Source organism: Hemiscyllium ocellatum, chromosome 49 (genome assembly GCF_020745735.1).
Source record: "Hemiscyllium ocellatum isolate sHemOce1 chromosome 49, sHemOce1.pat.X.cur, whole genome shotgun sequence".
Classification (NCBI taxonomy): Eukaryota; Metazoa; Chordata; class Chondrichthyes; order Orectolobiformes; family Hemiscylliidae; genus Hemiscyllium; species Hemiscyllium ocellatum.
Window position 1 is genome coordinate 10,564,270 of NC_083449.1, and position 16,503 is coordinate 10,580,772.

At 43.2% G+C, this 16,503-nt stretch overlaps 1 protein-coding gene and 1 long non-coding RNA gene across 2 annotated transcripts in view; one reads left to right on the top strand and one right to left on the bottom strand.

Annotated features, from left to right (window-relative positions):
* LOC132837101 (histone H4-like) overlaps nucleotides 1-16,503 on the top strand; it is a 468,073-nt gene that overhangs the window by 435,731 nt on the left and 15,839 nt on the right. The gene's annotated exons all lie outside the window — the stretch shown is intronic.
* LOC132837252 (uncharacterized) overlaps nucleotides 1-16,503 on the bottom strand; it is a 38,412-nt gene that overhangs the window by 10,041 nt on the left and 11,868 nt on the right. The window contains exon 4 of the long non-coding RNA XR_009647469.1: nucleotides 10,280-10,408. This is a non-coding gene — a long non-coding RNA (uncharacterized LOC132837252). The remainder of the gene's footprint in view (nucleotides 1-10,279; nucleotides 10,409-16,503) is intronic.

Below are 16,503 nucleotides of genomic sequence, written 5' to 3' on the forward strand. Positions count from 1 at the left end.
ATTAGCTTTCTTCAGGCAATGAATGATAGAAATAAAATAAAATAAAACACAGAAATTGTTGGAGAAACTCAGCAGGGACAGATATTATTTGCCACCTGGGGACTGACTGCTTTCAAGACAACTTTCAACTTTTATTTTGATCCTTTATTTTTGCTGGAGGAGTGTACTGTCCAGTAAAGAACATGGGCACACGATGGCAACTATTCATTTTGTTTACAAACCTTGAGATTCTCGAACAAGGGGGTGTACTCTGAGAATTATTATTAAATGGCAGAAAATCAAAGACTTTCTGTATATCTGAGGGAGGCTGTGTGCGATGGGAATGACTCAATTTGGAATTTGTAGGGTAGATCCTGGGGTCCATCTGAGGAAGACAGAACAATATTGATTCGTCGTGATTTCATTCCTTTATTCCTTTGAGGGATATATCTGATTAGAATCTTCCCTGATTGAGCCATTCCAACTATCTCAGTCTCCAGTCAGGAGTGTGATGGAATGCTCCCCCTTGCCTGAATGGTTGCAGCTCCAACAACCCTCGAGAAGCTAGACATCATCAAGGGACAAAGCAGCCCCGCTTGAATGGAACCACATGCACAAGCATCCACTCCCTCTACTACCCATGCTCAGTAGCAGCAGTGTGTACCCCTCTACAAAACGTACTGCAGAAATACACCAAAGATCCTCAGGCAGCACCTTCAAAACTCACAACCACTTCCATCTAGAAGGACAAGTACAACAGAAATATAACAGTGTTCCTTCAGTGTCATTGTGTCAAAATCCTGGAATTCCCTCCTTGAGGGCAATGTGTGTCTATCTACAGAACATAGACTGCAGCAGTTCAAGAAAGCAGCTCGTGCCTACCTTCTCAAGGGGACAACTAGGGATGAGTTTGGCAATAAGTGCTGGGTCCAGCGGGTGATGCCCATGTACCATGAGCGAATAATAGTAACAAAAAAAATTGTAAGTGACCCCAGGGTCTCTACCTTCTGATGTGAGCCTATTCTGGGAGGGTAGGCACAAACTTTGTAGTGAATGTTGATGCAAAATACACATTTGATGTTATTGAGTCACCTGGTTTGTGAACTGTTTTGAAACGGTCGATATATCACCAAGAGCTTTGGTTTATACTCCTGCTGGGTTGGGGCTGTGACCTTAATTATCAGTTTGAGGCATTGTTTGCTGTTGGTTTTACATTCTGATCTCTAACCTTTCGGTTCACTTGACATTATTGTTTCTTGATTATAGATGACTCCAAAATAGTTTGGTGTACTCAGTTTTCACCATCTCAAAAACAAGAAACGTTGGTAAAAGATACAGTATATATATATTATATACACATATACTTTCCTAACATTTTTGGTTCAGTGAAAGTGGAGATTTTCTCTAGTTATCCTAACCCTCTAAAACCTAGCCACTTTTAAACATCGCTAGTGAGAAAGACCAATTCTGACAGTATTAGGCAAGAGTGACTGGGCGCTGATGTTCGCAGGTAAAGGGATGGCTGGAAAATGGAAAGTCTTCAGAAATGAGATAACGAGAGTCCATAGAAACTATATTCTTGTTAGGGTGAAAGGAAAGGCTGGTAGATGCAGGGAATGCTGGATGACTAAAGAAATTAAGATTTCGCTTAAGAAAAAGAAGAAAGCATATGTCAGGTATAGACAAGATAGATTGAGTGAATACTTTGGGGAGTATAAAAGCAGTAGGAATATACTTAATAGAGAAATCAGGAGGGCAAAAAGGGGACATGAGATAGCTTTGGCAAATAGAGTTAAGGGTTTTTAAAAATACGTTAAGCTCAAAAGGGTAACTCGGGAGAGAATAGGGCCCCTCAAAGATCAGCAAGGTGACCTTTGTGTGGAGCCGCAGGAGATGGGGGAGATATTAAACGAGGATTTTGCATCAGTATTTACAATGGAAAAGGACATGGACGGTATTGAATGTAGGGAAACAGATCATGACATCTTGAAAAATGTCCATAATACAGGTGCTGGATGTCTTGAAATGCATAAAAGTGAATAAATCCCCAGGACCTGATCAGGTGTACCCGAGAACTCTGTGGGAAGCTAGAGAAGTGATTGCTGGGCTTCTTGCTGGAATATTTGATCATTGATAGTCACAGATAAGGTGCCGGAAGACTGGAGGTTGGCTAAGGTGGTGCCACTTTAAGAAAGGACAAGCGAGATAATAATAGACCAGAGAGCCTGACATCGATGGTGGGCAAGTTGTTGGAGGGAATCCTGAGGGACAGGTTGTATATTTGGAAAGGCAAGGACTGATTAGGGATAGTCAACATGGCTTTGTGCGTGGGAAATCATGTCTCACAAACTTGATTGAGTTTTTTGAAGAAGTAACAAAGAAGATTGATGAGGGGCAGAGTGGTAAATGTTATCTATATGGACTTCAGTTAGGCATTCAACAAGGTTCTCCATGGGAGACTGATTAGCAATGGAATGCAGGGAGAACTAGCCATTTGGATACAGACTGGGCTCAAAGATGGAAGACATAGGGTGGTGGTGGAGGGTTGTTTTTCAGACTGGAGGCTGGTGACTATTGGAGTGCCACAAGGATCAGTGCTAGGTCCATGACTTTTCTTCATTTATATAATGGAAATGAAGGTGGACAGCGAAGAAGGTTACCTTTGATTACAATGGGGTCTTAATCAGATGGACCAATGGGCTGAGAAAGATAAATGTGAGGTGTTGCATTTTGGGAAAGCAAATCTTAGCAGGACTTGTACACTTAATGGTAAGGTCCTAGGGAGTGTTGCTGAACAAAGAGACCTTGGAGTACAGGTTCATAGTTGCTTGAAAGTGGAGTCGCAGGTAGATAGGATAGTGAAGAAGGCATTTGGTATGCTTTCATTTATTGGTCAGAATATTGAGTACAAGAGCTGGGAGGTCATGTTGCGGTTGTACAGACCACTTTTGGAATATTGCGAATAATTCTGATCTCTTTCCTATTGCAAAGATGTTGTAAACTTGAAAGGATTCAGAAAAGATTTTTCAAGGATATTGCCAGGGTTGGAGATTTGAGCTGCAGGGAGAGGTTGATTGGGTTGGGCTATTTTCTCTGGAGCGTCAGAGGCTGAGGGAGATCTTACAGAGGTTTATAAAATCATGAAGGGCATGGATAGGGTAAATAGACCAGTACAAGAGCTTACTGTCTGAGAGTGGCCCCTTCTGGCCTTCGTCTTTGGAACAATGAGCCATTCGCTCTGGGTCTAGCATCATTCACATGAGGAGCATTGCTATTTCATTGCCCTGAGTGTTTCATTGATGACACAAAGATAGGTGGAAGGACAGGCAGTGTTGAGGAAGTGGGGAGTGGGCAATGAAATGGCTGATGGAATACAATGTGGGAAAGTGGGAAGTTACGTACTTTAGTAGGGAGAGCAGAGCCAAAGACTGTTTTCTAAATGGGGAAAGGTTTCGGAAATCTGAAGCACAAAGGGTCTTGATAGTCCGAGTTCAGGATTCGCTTCAGGTTAACAGGCAGGTTCAATTCGCAGTTAAGAAGGCAAATGTAATGTTAGCATTCATTTCGAGAGGTGTAGAATACAAGAGCAGGACTGTACTGCTGAGGCTGTATAAGGCTCTGGTCAGACCACATTTGGAACATTGTGAGTAGTTTTGGGCCCCCTATCTAAGGAAGAATGTGCTGAACTTGGAGGGGGTCCAGAGGGGGTTTACAAGAAAGATCCCAGGGATGAAGAACTTATCATATGAGGAGATGTTGAGGTCTCTGAGTCTGGACTCGATGGAGTTTAGAAGGGTGAGAGAGAACCTGGTTGAAACTTGGAGAATACTGAGAGGCCCGGATAGAGTGGACATGGAGAAGATGTTTCCACAAGTAGGAGAGACTAAGACACGAAGGCACAGCCTCAGAGTGAAGGGAACTCCCTTTAGAACGGAGATGAGGAAGAATTTCTTCAGCCAGACAATGGGGAATCTGTGGAACTCATTACTGCAGACGGCTGTCATTATGTCTTTAAGACAGAGATAGGTAGGTTCTTGATCAGTAGGAGGATCAACTGTTACAGAGAGAAGGCAGGAGAATGGTGTTAACAAACATATCAGCCATGATAGAATGGCAGGTCAGACTTGATGGGCCGAATGGCTGCTCTATCATATGGTTTTGGCTACTTAGTGACTAATGGCCTGTGATGCATCACACAGTTTAGGCCCTCAGATTCTGAGATTTCTGAGCATGTGCTACGAGGCACTCACACTAAAAAGTGTGCAGGCAGCTGGACGACCAATAGAACATATGGGCTAGGAGCCCTTGGGAGCCTGGTTCTCTCGTTCTTTATGGCTGGGACTGATCTTATCCCAGTCTCAACTCCAATTTCCTGCTCACACTTCCTTTAACCCTTCACTGATTGACAATCTGTCTGTCCCTTCGTTCAATTTATTCAGTGTCCCGACATGCCCCCCCGCCCTCCATATATATATATATATAAAATATATACGCGCGCGCGCGCACACACACACACACACACACACACACACACACACACAAGAATTCCCAGAGATTCCCATCCCCTCTCCCTTAGAGAGAAGCCATTTCTCAACATCTCACTTTTCAATCTGTTCCATCCCCTTCTCGTGAAACGATGACTCTCTCGTCTTAAATTGTCACACATGAGGAAACATCCTTTCTGTCTCCTTTCTGTCTGTGGGCGGTACGGTGGCACAGTAGTTAGCACTGCTGCCTCACAGCACCTGCAACCCAGGTTCAATTCCCGACTCAGGCGACTGACTGTGTGGAGTTTGCACGTTCTCCCCTTGTCTGCGTGGGTTTCCTCTAGGTGCTCCGGTTTCCTCCCACAGTCCAAAGATGTGCGGGTCAGGCGAATTGGCCATGCTAAATTGCCCGTAGTGTTAGGTACGGGGTAAATGTAGGGGTATGGGTGGGTTGCGCCTCGGCGGGTGGGTGTGGACTTGTTGGGCCGAAGGGCCTGTTTCCCCACTGTAAGTAATCTAATCTAATCTTTGTCAATCCCACCCCCTTTACCACCCTATGTCCCTTATTTGGAACTCCCCTCATTCCTGTAAACTCCAGAACATATTGGCCTTAACTGTTCAATTTCTCTTTTAAAGACAAACCCCTCATCTCTGAACATGAAATGTACAAAATCACGTTGGATGGTATCTTGGATGTAGAATACACATCCCAAAGTCATTGTTTCTGAGAGGTCTGCAGCCCAGAAAAAAGGCCGATCAAGTCTGTGCTGGTCAGAAACAACCACCTCACTATTCTCTAATCCCTTTTTCTCAGTACTTGGCCCCATAGCCTTGGCATCACGAGTGCATATCTAAATCCACCTGATGACGGTTTCTGCCTCTCCCACCCTTACAGGCAATGATTGCCAGATTCCCCACCACCCTCTGTGTGTACAAGATTTTCCTCACATCTCCTCGAAATGGCCCTTACCTTCAACCTATACCCCTCTCCCACCTCCATCAAGGGGGGAAAGTTTCTTCTTGCCTCCCCTATCTTCACCCCTCATCATTTTATCCATCCCTCTCTTTCAATCCATTCTGCTGTAAAGACAACAACCCCAGTCTGTCCAACCTCTCTCAATCATTGAAACTGTCCTGCCCCCAAAGCAATATGCTGGTAAATGTCCCTGTGCATCCTCTCACAATTCATTTACATTCCACAAGATAGTGAGATGAGGAACAGTCAGCGAATGCAGCTTGAGACGTGGCTGTGAGGCTGGTGCAGGAGGGAGGGCTTCAGGTACCTAGACCATTGGGATACCTTCTGGGTAGAAGGTGGAACCTGTACATGAAGGACGGGTTGCACCTGAACTGGAGGGGCAGAAATGTCCTGGGTGGGAGATTTGCTCGTGTGATTCGGGAGGGTTTAAACTAGTTTGGCATGGGGTGGGAATCAGAGCCACATGTCTGAGAGGGGGTCAGTTGCAGACGGGACAGTGACAGGATATATTCAATCTATCGGGAAGGTTTCTTACGCGATGAAACAAAGGGATCGGTTAAAATGTGTCTTTAATGCAAGGAGTATCTGAAATAAGAGTTATGGACTTAGAGCATGGATCAGTATTGGGGACTATGATGTTGTGGCCGTAACGGGGATGTCAGTTTCAAAGGGGCAGGAATGGTTGCTTGATGTTCCAGGGTTTAGAACGTTTAAAAAGACCAGGGAGGGTGGAAAAAGAGGAGGGGGTGTAGCATTGCTAATCAGAGTGTGCATCACAGCTAACGAAACAAAGGTTGTTGCAGAAGGTTTGCCTGCTGAGTCAGTATGGGTGGAAGTTAGGAATAGCAAGGGAACAGCCACCGCATTGGGGACTTTCTACAGACCACTTAATAGCAGTAGAGAGATTGAAGATCTCATAGGCAGGCAGATTTTGGAAAAATGCAAAAGTAGCAGGGTTGTTGTTATGGGTGATTTTAAACTTTCCCAATATCGACTGGAACCTCCTAAGTGCAGATGGTTTGGATGTAGCCGTTTTTGTCAGTTGTGTTCAGGAGGGTTTCATTACTCAGTATGTAGACAGACATACGAGGGGAGAGACCATTTTGGATTTGGTGCTCGGCAACGAGCCAGGACAGGTGTCAGATCTCGCGTTGGAAGAGCACTTTGGTGAAAGTGATCACAACTGCCTCATATTTAGCATAGCCTTGGAGAGTGAAAGGAATAGTTACCTTGGGGAAAAGGAAATTATGATGCTATCAGACAGGAGTTGGGAAGTACAGACTGGGAGCAATTGTTCCACAGAAAGGGCACAGCAGACATGTGGATACTATTTAAAGAGCAGTTGTTGTGAGTGATGCACAAATTTGTTCCTCTGAGACAAGTAAGAAGGGGTAGATTAAGGAACCTTGGATGATGAGAACAGAGGAACTTCTTATCAAAAGGAAGAAGACATCTTAAATAAGGTGGAGGAAGCAAGGATCTAGCACACCTTTAGAGGATTACAGGCTTGCTAGAAAGGAGCTCAGAAATGGACTGAGGAGAGCCAGGAGGGGGCACGAAAAAGGTTTGGCAAGAAGGATTAGGGAGAACCCAAAGGCATTTTACTCATACATTATGAATAAGAGAATGATCAGGGAGAAGGTAGGGCCGATCAGGGATAGTGGAGAGAACTTGTGCATGGAGTCTGAGCAGTTAGGGGAAGCCCTAAATTAGTTTTTTGCTTTGGTTTTCATCAAGGAAAGGGAACTTGTTGTAAATGAAAACTTAGAGGAGCGGGGATACATCTTGACCCAATTAAGATTGATGAAGTTGATATGCTAGAAATTTTGGAAAACATTAAGATTGATAAGCCCCCAGGGCCAGACCAGATTTACCCTAGGCTGCTCTGGAAAGTGAGAAATGGGGGTGCTAAGCTGCTGGCGAGGATATTTGCCTCCTCGCTCTCCATGGGAGTCATACCGGAGGATTGGAAGGAGGCGACTGTTGTTCCTCTTTTCAAGAAGGGTAATAGGGAAATTGCTAACAATTACAGACCAGTCAGTCTTACATCTGTGGTCAGCAAAGTTGTGGAAAGAATTCTGAGGGATAGGATGTATGACTATTTGGCAAAGCATAGTGTGATTAAAGGCAGTCAGCATGGCTTTGTGAGGGACAGGTCATGCCTCACAAATCTTATTGAGTTCTTTGAGGAGGTGTCAAGACATGTCGACGACGGTCGAGCAGTGGATGTGGTGTACGTGGACTTTAGCAAGGCATTTGATAGGGTTCCCCATGGTAGGCTCATTCATAAAGTCAGGAAGTATGGGATACAGGGAGATTTGGCTATCTGGATTCAGAATTGGCTGGCTGACAGAAGGCAGAGAGTGGTTATAGATAGAAAGTATTCTGCCTGGAGGTCAGTGTTGAGTGGAGTCCCTCAGGCTCTGTTCTTGGGCCTCTGCTCTTTGTAGTTTTTGTAAATGACTTGGATGAGGAGGTTGAGGGGTGGGCTAGTAAATTTGCAGATGACACAAAGGTTGGAGGTGTCTTTGATAGTATAGAGGGCTACTGTAGGCTGCAGCGTGACATAGACAGGAATGCAGAGCTGGGCTGAGAAATGGCAGAGTTCAACCTGGATAAATGCAAAGTGATGCATTTTGGAAGGTCAAACTTGAATGCTGAATATAGGATTAAAGACAGGATCCTGGCAGTGTGAAGGAACAGAGGGATCTGGGTGTGCAAGTGCATAGGCCCCTCAAAGTTGTCACCCAATGGGTAGGGTTGTCAAGAAAACATATGGTGTTTTGGCTTTCATTAACAGAGGGATCGAGTTTAAGAGACGCAAGGTTTTAATGCAGCTCCACAAGTCCCTGGTGAGACCACACTTGAAATATTGTGTCCAGTTCTGGTCACCCTACTATCAGAAAGATGCAGAGACTTTGGAGAGGGTGCAAAGAAGGTTTACCAGGATGCTGCCTGGACTGAACTGCTTGCCTTCTGAAGAAAGGTTGAATAAGCTTGGACTTTTCTCTCTGGAGAGAAGGACGAAGAGAGGAGACCTGATCGAGGTGTACAAAATAATGTGAGGAATAGATAGAGTCAATAACCAGAGGCTTTTCTCGCAGGATTGACTGGTATGAGAAGTCATAGTTTGAAGATATTAAGAGGAAGGTATAAAGGAAACGTCAGAGGTAGGTTCTTTACGCAGAGAGTTGTGAATGCGTGGAATGCGTTGTCAGCTGTGGTGGTGGAAGCAGAGTCATTAAGGACATTTAATTGACTATTGGACATGCAAATGGATAGCAGTGAGTTAAGGGGTGCATAGGTTAAGTTACTATATTTTACATTAGGTTTAAATCTCGGCACAACATCTTGGGCCAAAGGGCCTGTTCTGTGCTATAATTTTCTATGTTCTATACATACCATTGATAAAATATCTTTTCTCTCATTTACAGGTCACACTAATGGTGCAGCAGGAAGGAAACATGCAAGTTATTTTGCAGTGAAAAAGAGGGCAGTTAATTTTTAATCAGCAAAGTTATGTTTTTAGCAGGTGGTTTAATGTAAGTTCACATTGTCTCATTAGTGAGAGGGAGAAAGAGTTGTGGGGGAGAAAAAGAGAGAAGAAGCAACAACTGTTTTATGGTTTAACCTGAGGGTCACCACATCTAAGGCACAGAGAATGATCATTCACAGCAATCTCAACCAGAGCAGCAATTGAACGCATGCTGTCACCGTGACTATATATTGTAAGCCAACTATAGAATCAACTGAGCTAACCAACCCTGGCATGGCCAGTGGCTCAGTTGTTAGCATTGCTGCCTCACAGCGCCAGGGAGCCAGGAACAATTCCAGCCTCGGGTGACTGTCTATTGGGAGTTTGCACATTCTCCCCTTCGCTGCGTGGGTTTTCTCTGGGTGCTCCAGTTTCCCCCCCACAATCCAAAGATGTGGAGTTTAGAAGGATTGGTTATACTAAGTTGCCCATAGTGTGAGAGTTATGCAGGCTGGGAGGATTAGCCATGGGAAATGCAGGGTTACAGGGATTAGAGAGGGTGTTGGATGCTATCAGGGGGTCAGTCTGTGGACCCGATGGACTGAAAGGCCTGCTTCCACGCTGTAGGATTCTAGGATGTGCAGGTTCGGGAGATTGGCCATGGTTGACGCAGGGTTATAGGGGTAGGGTCAGGGTTTGGATGGGATCCTCTTCACTGGTTTGGGACAGACTGAATGGTCTCTTTCCACACTATATGGATTCTGGGGACATCAATGTTTAGCTCAATGGTGTGGGGCAATTTATTCAGGTCTCAATTTTGATGAGATTCACTTTCAGTTTCTGAAATAATGCGAAGCAAAATCCTATGTTTTCAGCTCCCCAGGGTGTGCCCTGCAGATGTGAATTTGAATCTTGCTGTGGCAGGTCGCGGATTTGGAATTAGATTTTAAACAAAACAGATCTGGAGTTAAGACTCTAATGATGACTGTTGTCAGGAACAGTCATCATTAGAGTCCTAACTCCAGATCTGTTTTGTTGTCAGGAACAAACAACCATCTCATTAAAAGTTGAAGACTGAGGCGAGGAGGAGTTTCTTATCTCAGAGGGTTGAGTGTCGTTGGAACGCCTTGCAACAGAGAGCTGTGTGTGGGGACAACGAACATGTTTAAGGTTGGGGTAGGTAGTTTCCTGATCAGTCAGGGAATTGAGGGTTACATGTTAAGTGCAGGAAAGTGAGCGTGAGGAATGGGGCATCAGCCACAATGTGATTGAATAGCTGAGCAGGCTTGAGGGGCCGAATGGTCTTCTCCTGTTCCTGTCTGTGATGGTCCTTAAGGGAGTGAAATCTGATCTCCTTACCCACTCTGCTCTGCACGTGATTCCTAACCCTTTGCAAACTCTTCACTGCCTTCTGGCTGAGCAAGTCGATTGGTTCAAGGATATTTCAGAATCGCATCCACTTCCCACCTTGGCAGAGATGACCACATCCTGTTCAGAGTACACAGAAATAACATTTGTCAGGGTCAGTTTTAGGCTTGTTCCAGTTATGTGCTTTGCCAAGCGAAATTGGTCTGTATAATGACCCCAGATATTCACATCTCCTGTATAGCCTGATTGTCTTTCAGGCAAAGGTTGTTATTCTCATCCGTTTTCACTGAGTCATACAGCGTCGAAACAGGCCCTTCAGCCCAAGTCGCCCATGCCGACCAGGTTTCCCCAAGTCAACCAGTCCTATTTGGCTGCATTTGGCCCATATCTCTCTCAACTTTTCTTATCCATGTACCTTTCCAAATGTCTTTGAAATGTTGTAATTGTACCTGCCTCTACCACTTCCTCTAGCAGCTCATTCCATATACTCACTGCCTTCTGTATGACAAATTTGTCTCTCTTCCTGTTTTAATCTTTCTCTTCTCACCTTAATCCTATGCTCATTATTTTTGGACACCCCTACCCTGGGTAAAAGACCATTCCCATTTACTTTTTCTGTGCCCCTCGTGATTTTATAACCTCTGTAAGGTCACCCCTCAGTCTCCAGCGCTACAGGGGAGAAAAGCTCCCAGCTTATGAAGCTTCCCCTTATAACATAAACCCTGCAATTTTGATGACATCTTTGTAATCTTTCTAGCATAACAACATCCTTTCCTCCACAGGTTGACCAGAACTGTACACAGTATTCTTAAAGTGGCCTCACCAATATCCTGTACAGCTGTAACATGATGCCCCAACTCCTGTCATCAATGCTCTGACCAGTGAAGGGAAGCATGCCAAACGCCACCTTCACCACAGTGTCTTGCTACAATGCCACATTTAAGGAACTGTCTTCCTGTACCCCTAGGTCTGTTTGTTCGGAAACAGACATGTATTATTAAATAGTACACTCCCCAGACGTGTACTTTTAACAGTATAGGTCCTGTCCTCGTTTGCCTTACCAAAATGCAACACCTCGCATTTATCTAAATTAAACTTCATCTGCCATCTCCTGACCCACTGACCCAGTTGATTAAATTTCCATTGTCCTCTTCGAAAACCTTCTTCTCTGTCCAAAATGCCACCAATTTTGGTCCTGCTCCTACTATGTTTCTTGTTGATCCGTTTTCTGGTTGACCAAGCGGACCAGCAACCACCCTGCATCACATAAGTCACCCTGAGGCACACAGATACAGAAGGGGATGAGGAACCAGGTCAAGACTAAGAGGGAAATGTTTATGTCAACGTTCCATGGACATTGTGAGACAGTGCAGAAGAAAGCCTGTGAAGCTTCACAAATCGATCAACAGCAAATCTATCTTCCCACAAATAAGGAGGACAAGGAAGAGAAGGCATTGCACTGTCATGTTTCTGCGACTCGGCTAAGCTTTGTCTCAATTCACTCAGCAAGATATTAGTTCGAAAGATGGACTTGTTTTGAGAAGCCATCTGAAATATGGTCTCTCCCAGAACTCTCGGTGGGTCAATTTACACAGCTGTAGCATGATCTATCTGTTGATGGCAGAGATTTGAGATTTTATGGTGTCCTTTCCTAACTTGAGCATCCAATTGATTTCGTGGGGAATGGATCGAGGCGGACTAGACAATGAATTCAATGTACTCTGCACATCATTTATTTAAACTGTGGTGAGCTGGAAATAATTCAAGACAGGATCATTCACCAACCCTATCTTCACTGCCGTCCAACTTCATCACTTAAAATACACATCCAGCTTTATTTTCATACCCCATATGGAAAACACTTCCACCACTATTCCAGGCTGCACAATCCAAATCCTAACAACTGAGTAAAGACATTTCTCTTCATCTCACACCTAGCTTTCTTACTGACAGTGTTGAAATTGTGACCCTTAGTTACTGACATACCAAGTAATGGTAACAAAATATTCTTCTTTCCACTGTCAAAATTCTTCATATTTTTGAATACCTCCATAAATTCCCCCTCTGAATCTTCCCTGTTCCAAGGAGAAGAAGCCTGGTGTCACTAATCCTTCCTTGTATGTAAAATCCTTCATTCCTGCTATCATTCTAGTAAATCTCCAGAGCTCGAAGATCCTTCCTTAAATAGAACTGAACACAAATATGGTCTGACCAATGATTTGTAGAGGTATAGCATCACTTCCTCGTTTTATACTCAATGCCTTTATTTATAATCGTAAGGATCCTCTAAACCTTCTTCACAAAGGTTTCAGCTTGCCTGGCCACCTTCAGAGAATGATACATGTGAACCCAGAGGTCCCTTTGCTCCAGTGTTCCCCTCAAAGATGTACCATTGACCCTGCATTGTTGTCGTGTGTTTCTGTTAGCAAAATGCATTTCATTACATTTGTCTGCATTGGAATTCATCTGCCAGATTTCTGCCCATTTGGCCAACTTGTCAATCTCCCTGTGAAGTCATTCAGCATCATCCTCACAATTCACTCCTCTCCCTGGGTTAGTGTCAACTGCGAATTTAGAGATTATGTCCTCAACCCCCAACTCCTAATCATTTATAGAACCATGTGGTTATCAATGTGTACGTGTCAGTTTCTTCTACGTGCACGTAACTATCAATTCTACCTGTCCGTTTCCCCTATGTGAATGTATTTACCAGTCTGTTCCTGCTCTATGAATTGAGACCGTCAATGTTGACCTGTAAGTGTCCGTTTCCTATATGAATGTGTGAGTGTATTTACTGGTCTGTCCCTGCTGTGATTTGAGAATGTTGATATTAATCTGTATTTGTCATTTTCTCCTATATCAATATGTGAATGATATTTTTTATACCAATATGCAACACAACAGCACGTCATCTCCTTTCTCACCAAAATCAGAATCACTGATATGGTACAGCACAGAAGCAGACCATTCAGCCTATTGTGCCTGTAGTGGCACATTCTCTTATGCAGCAGCTCTGCAGTAATTGTTGGGAATGTGAACTTCATCCATACATTGTCAGTGTCTATATGGAAAGGACAATTTGACATCAGTTCTGTAGACAGCTGACTTTTAGTAACTATAGTCCTTGGTTGGTCAGATCGCATTTGCGTTCAGTTCTGGGCAACTTATTTAAGGAACAATCCTCAAGGTCTGGAGTGGGGTCATTGGAGATTTACTGGATCTCATTCACCTATGTTCAGTTGTGGTTTTGTCAGAGTGTAGCACAGACTCTAAATAAACTCTTTTCAATCATGCGTAATTGTATTGCATTTTAGTCTTTATTTTTACATTGTGTGTGAGTGCATGTATAGTAGACTTTATCAGGCGCTGCTGGGCACTGTCTATCCTCAGCTGTGATAAGTGATATTGAGAGTCAATTCATATCTGGAAATAATTGAGGCCAAATTTTATTCTTTTCCTTTCAGCATCCAGTGGCTGAGTGAGAGTGAGTTTGTTCTTGTGCTGCCACTCTATATCTCAGTTTATGTCTCCTGTAGTGAATGGGAAACAGCCTAAGTTTTTTTTAAAATTGTTAGTGCCTGGAGCAATCATGTGCAAGTGAAAACGTAACACACTGCAACAGAAAGGATGCTATGCTGTTCTTCAGAGTCAAGGTAGGAAACACAATGGACCTTTTGTATCTTGTATAGTGTGGAATCTAATAGGAAGTAATGATATAAAATGTTGGTCTCCAGAAAGCCATCAGCTTTTGTTTCAGTGCATAGTGATGTTCTTTTATGAATACTGGTGAAGTAAAAATCAGTGTAAACTGTATCCATTTGCAACTAAGTGACAAATAATTCAACTGCATTGGAGCTGACTGAGCTTGTACGGAAAAGACAATTGGCTAATTCACTTCTATTTTCTGATGTAGACAGAACATTACCCTGCTCTGTAGTGATGATGCACCATTAACAGTAGTCTTATGCTGCTCTATAGTAGGGAGGAGGAAAGGAATAGAACTAGTCTGACTCAAGATTGGGATACAGACAGACTCTAACCTCACACCTTTAATACATTGAGTTTAAATGTCACCCTTTTTTAAATAAAATCTGAAGTCATGATAGGAATGTGACTTAAAAGTAGTTCTGGGATGTATATATTAATGAACTGAAACCTGCAACTCATTCTAAAAGATGAAACACTGAACAGCAATCTTGGTTTCTTTAAAATATCATTTCAGTTGCATGACACTATAATCTTTTACGATAGATTTTACAATAGGCCTCTCTGACAAAGGATCGGAGGGTCAAAATAATTTTGAACATAACATTTTGTGTTACTTGCAATGTCAATGGAACTGCATGGCTGTTAGATATTGTAATGTGTGTCATTGTAAGTCAGAGAACGAGAGAGAGACAGACAGACAGACAGTGTGCGGTGTGTGTGTGTGTGTGTGTGTGTGTGGGGGGGGGGGGGTGGTGGAAACATTTGGTTACGTGTCTACACATTAATCATGCTGTGTAAGGCTTTGACACAGATTGTGCATTTGGAATTCATATTATTTGATTGCTGTGTCTATGTATGTGACAAAAGATTAATTGTCCTTCACAGTTACTGATAGCTGAAATGTTTCCTTCAATGTGCTCACTCTCTACCTCACATATAACTACAAACTACACTCATGCAAACCCTCTCTCATCCACACGCTTTCCCCCATACACACATACATGCACCCCCCACACTCACACCCATGCACACACCCTCTCACAGGCTTATACTCTATCACACTCATACGCACACTTTACCAAGCATATATTCTTCTCTCTCTCTCACACTCACACTCACACACACACTCACACACACACTCACACACACACGTCTCTGGGGTGAATTTGCATTTGCAGATACATTCTATTTTGCTCAAAAAGAGCACAATCTGCAGGCTGCCAATCCATGTAATATTTTATAATTTCCTACTTTGGCAATAGAACTAGTCTGACTCAAGATTGGGATACAGACAGACTCTAACCTCACACCTTTAATACATTGAGTTTAGATGTCACCCTTTTTTAAATAAAATCTGAAGTCATGATAGGAATGTGACTTAAAAGTAGTTCTGGGATGTTTATATTAATGAACTGAAACCTGCAACCCATTCTAAAAGATGAAACACTGAACAGCAATCTTGGTTTCTTTAAAATATCATTTCAGTTGCATGACACTATAATCTTTTACGATAGATTCTGTGTCTCATGATCCTGTTTCATGGCTACCTGATGAAGGATCAGCGCTCTGAAAGCTCGTACTTCCAAATGAACCTGCTGGACTATAATCTGGTGTTGCGTGATTTTTCAATTGTGGTTGCCACATTACAGGAAGGACGTGGAGGATTTAGAGAGGGTGCTGAAGAGGTTTGCCAGAATGTTGTCTAGTGGTATGAGCTATAAAGAGAAGCTAGAAAATCCCAAATAGTTTTCTTCTGAGCAGAGACTGAGGGCAGACTTAATAGAAGTCTATAAAATTTTGAGAAGAGCTACTTGTAGCTCAAGTTGAAGTACTGAATCTAGCTTTGCTCGCTGAGCTGGAATGTTCTTTTTCAGATGTTTTGTCACTATACTAGCTACCGTTATTAGTGAGCCTCCAGATGAACCACTGGTGGTCTGGTCCGCTTTCTATTTATGAGCCCACTACATTGGACAAACAGGCAGAAAACTAGCCACTGAGATACATGAACATCAACTAGCCACAAAAAGACATGACCCACTCTCACTAGTATCCTTACATACAGATGAGGAAGGACACCACTTCGACTGGGACGACACATCCATCCTAGGAAAGGCCAGAGACGTACACAAGAATGCCAAGAAGCATGGTATTCCAAACAGAAATCTAAAAACAAACACATTGACTTGAATTCCATTTACCACCCCAGAGAAAATGAACACTAAATGACATCACCACAGAAAATGACATCACCAACCCAAGGACACAAATACCACCAGTGCTTCATCCTGAGGTTCACTGATGATGTTACCTAGTATGGTAACAAAATGTCTGAAAACAAACTTTCCAGCTCAGCGAGCAAACCTATATCCAGAAGTCTATAAAATTATAAGATGCATGGTTAAAGCTGATGGTCAGAATCTTTTTCCAAGAGTTTGAAATGTCTAAAACTAAGAGGGATGCATATAAGGTAAGATGGGGAAAGTTCAAAGGAGACCTAAGATGTAGTT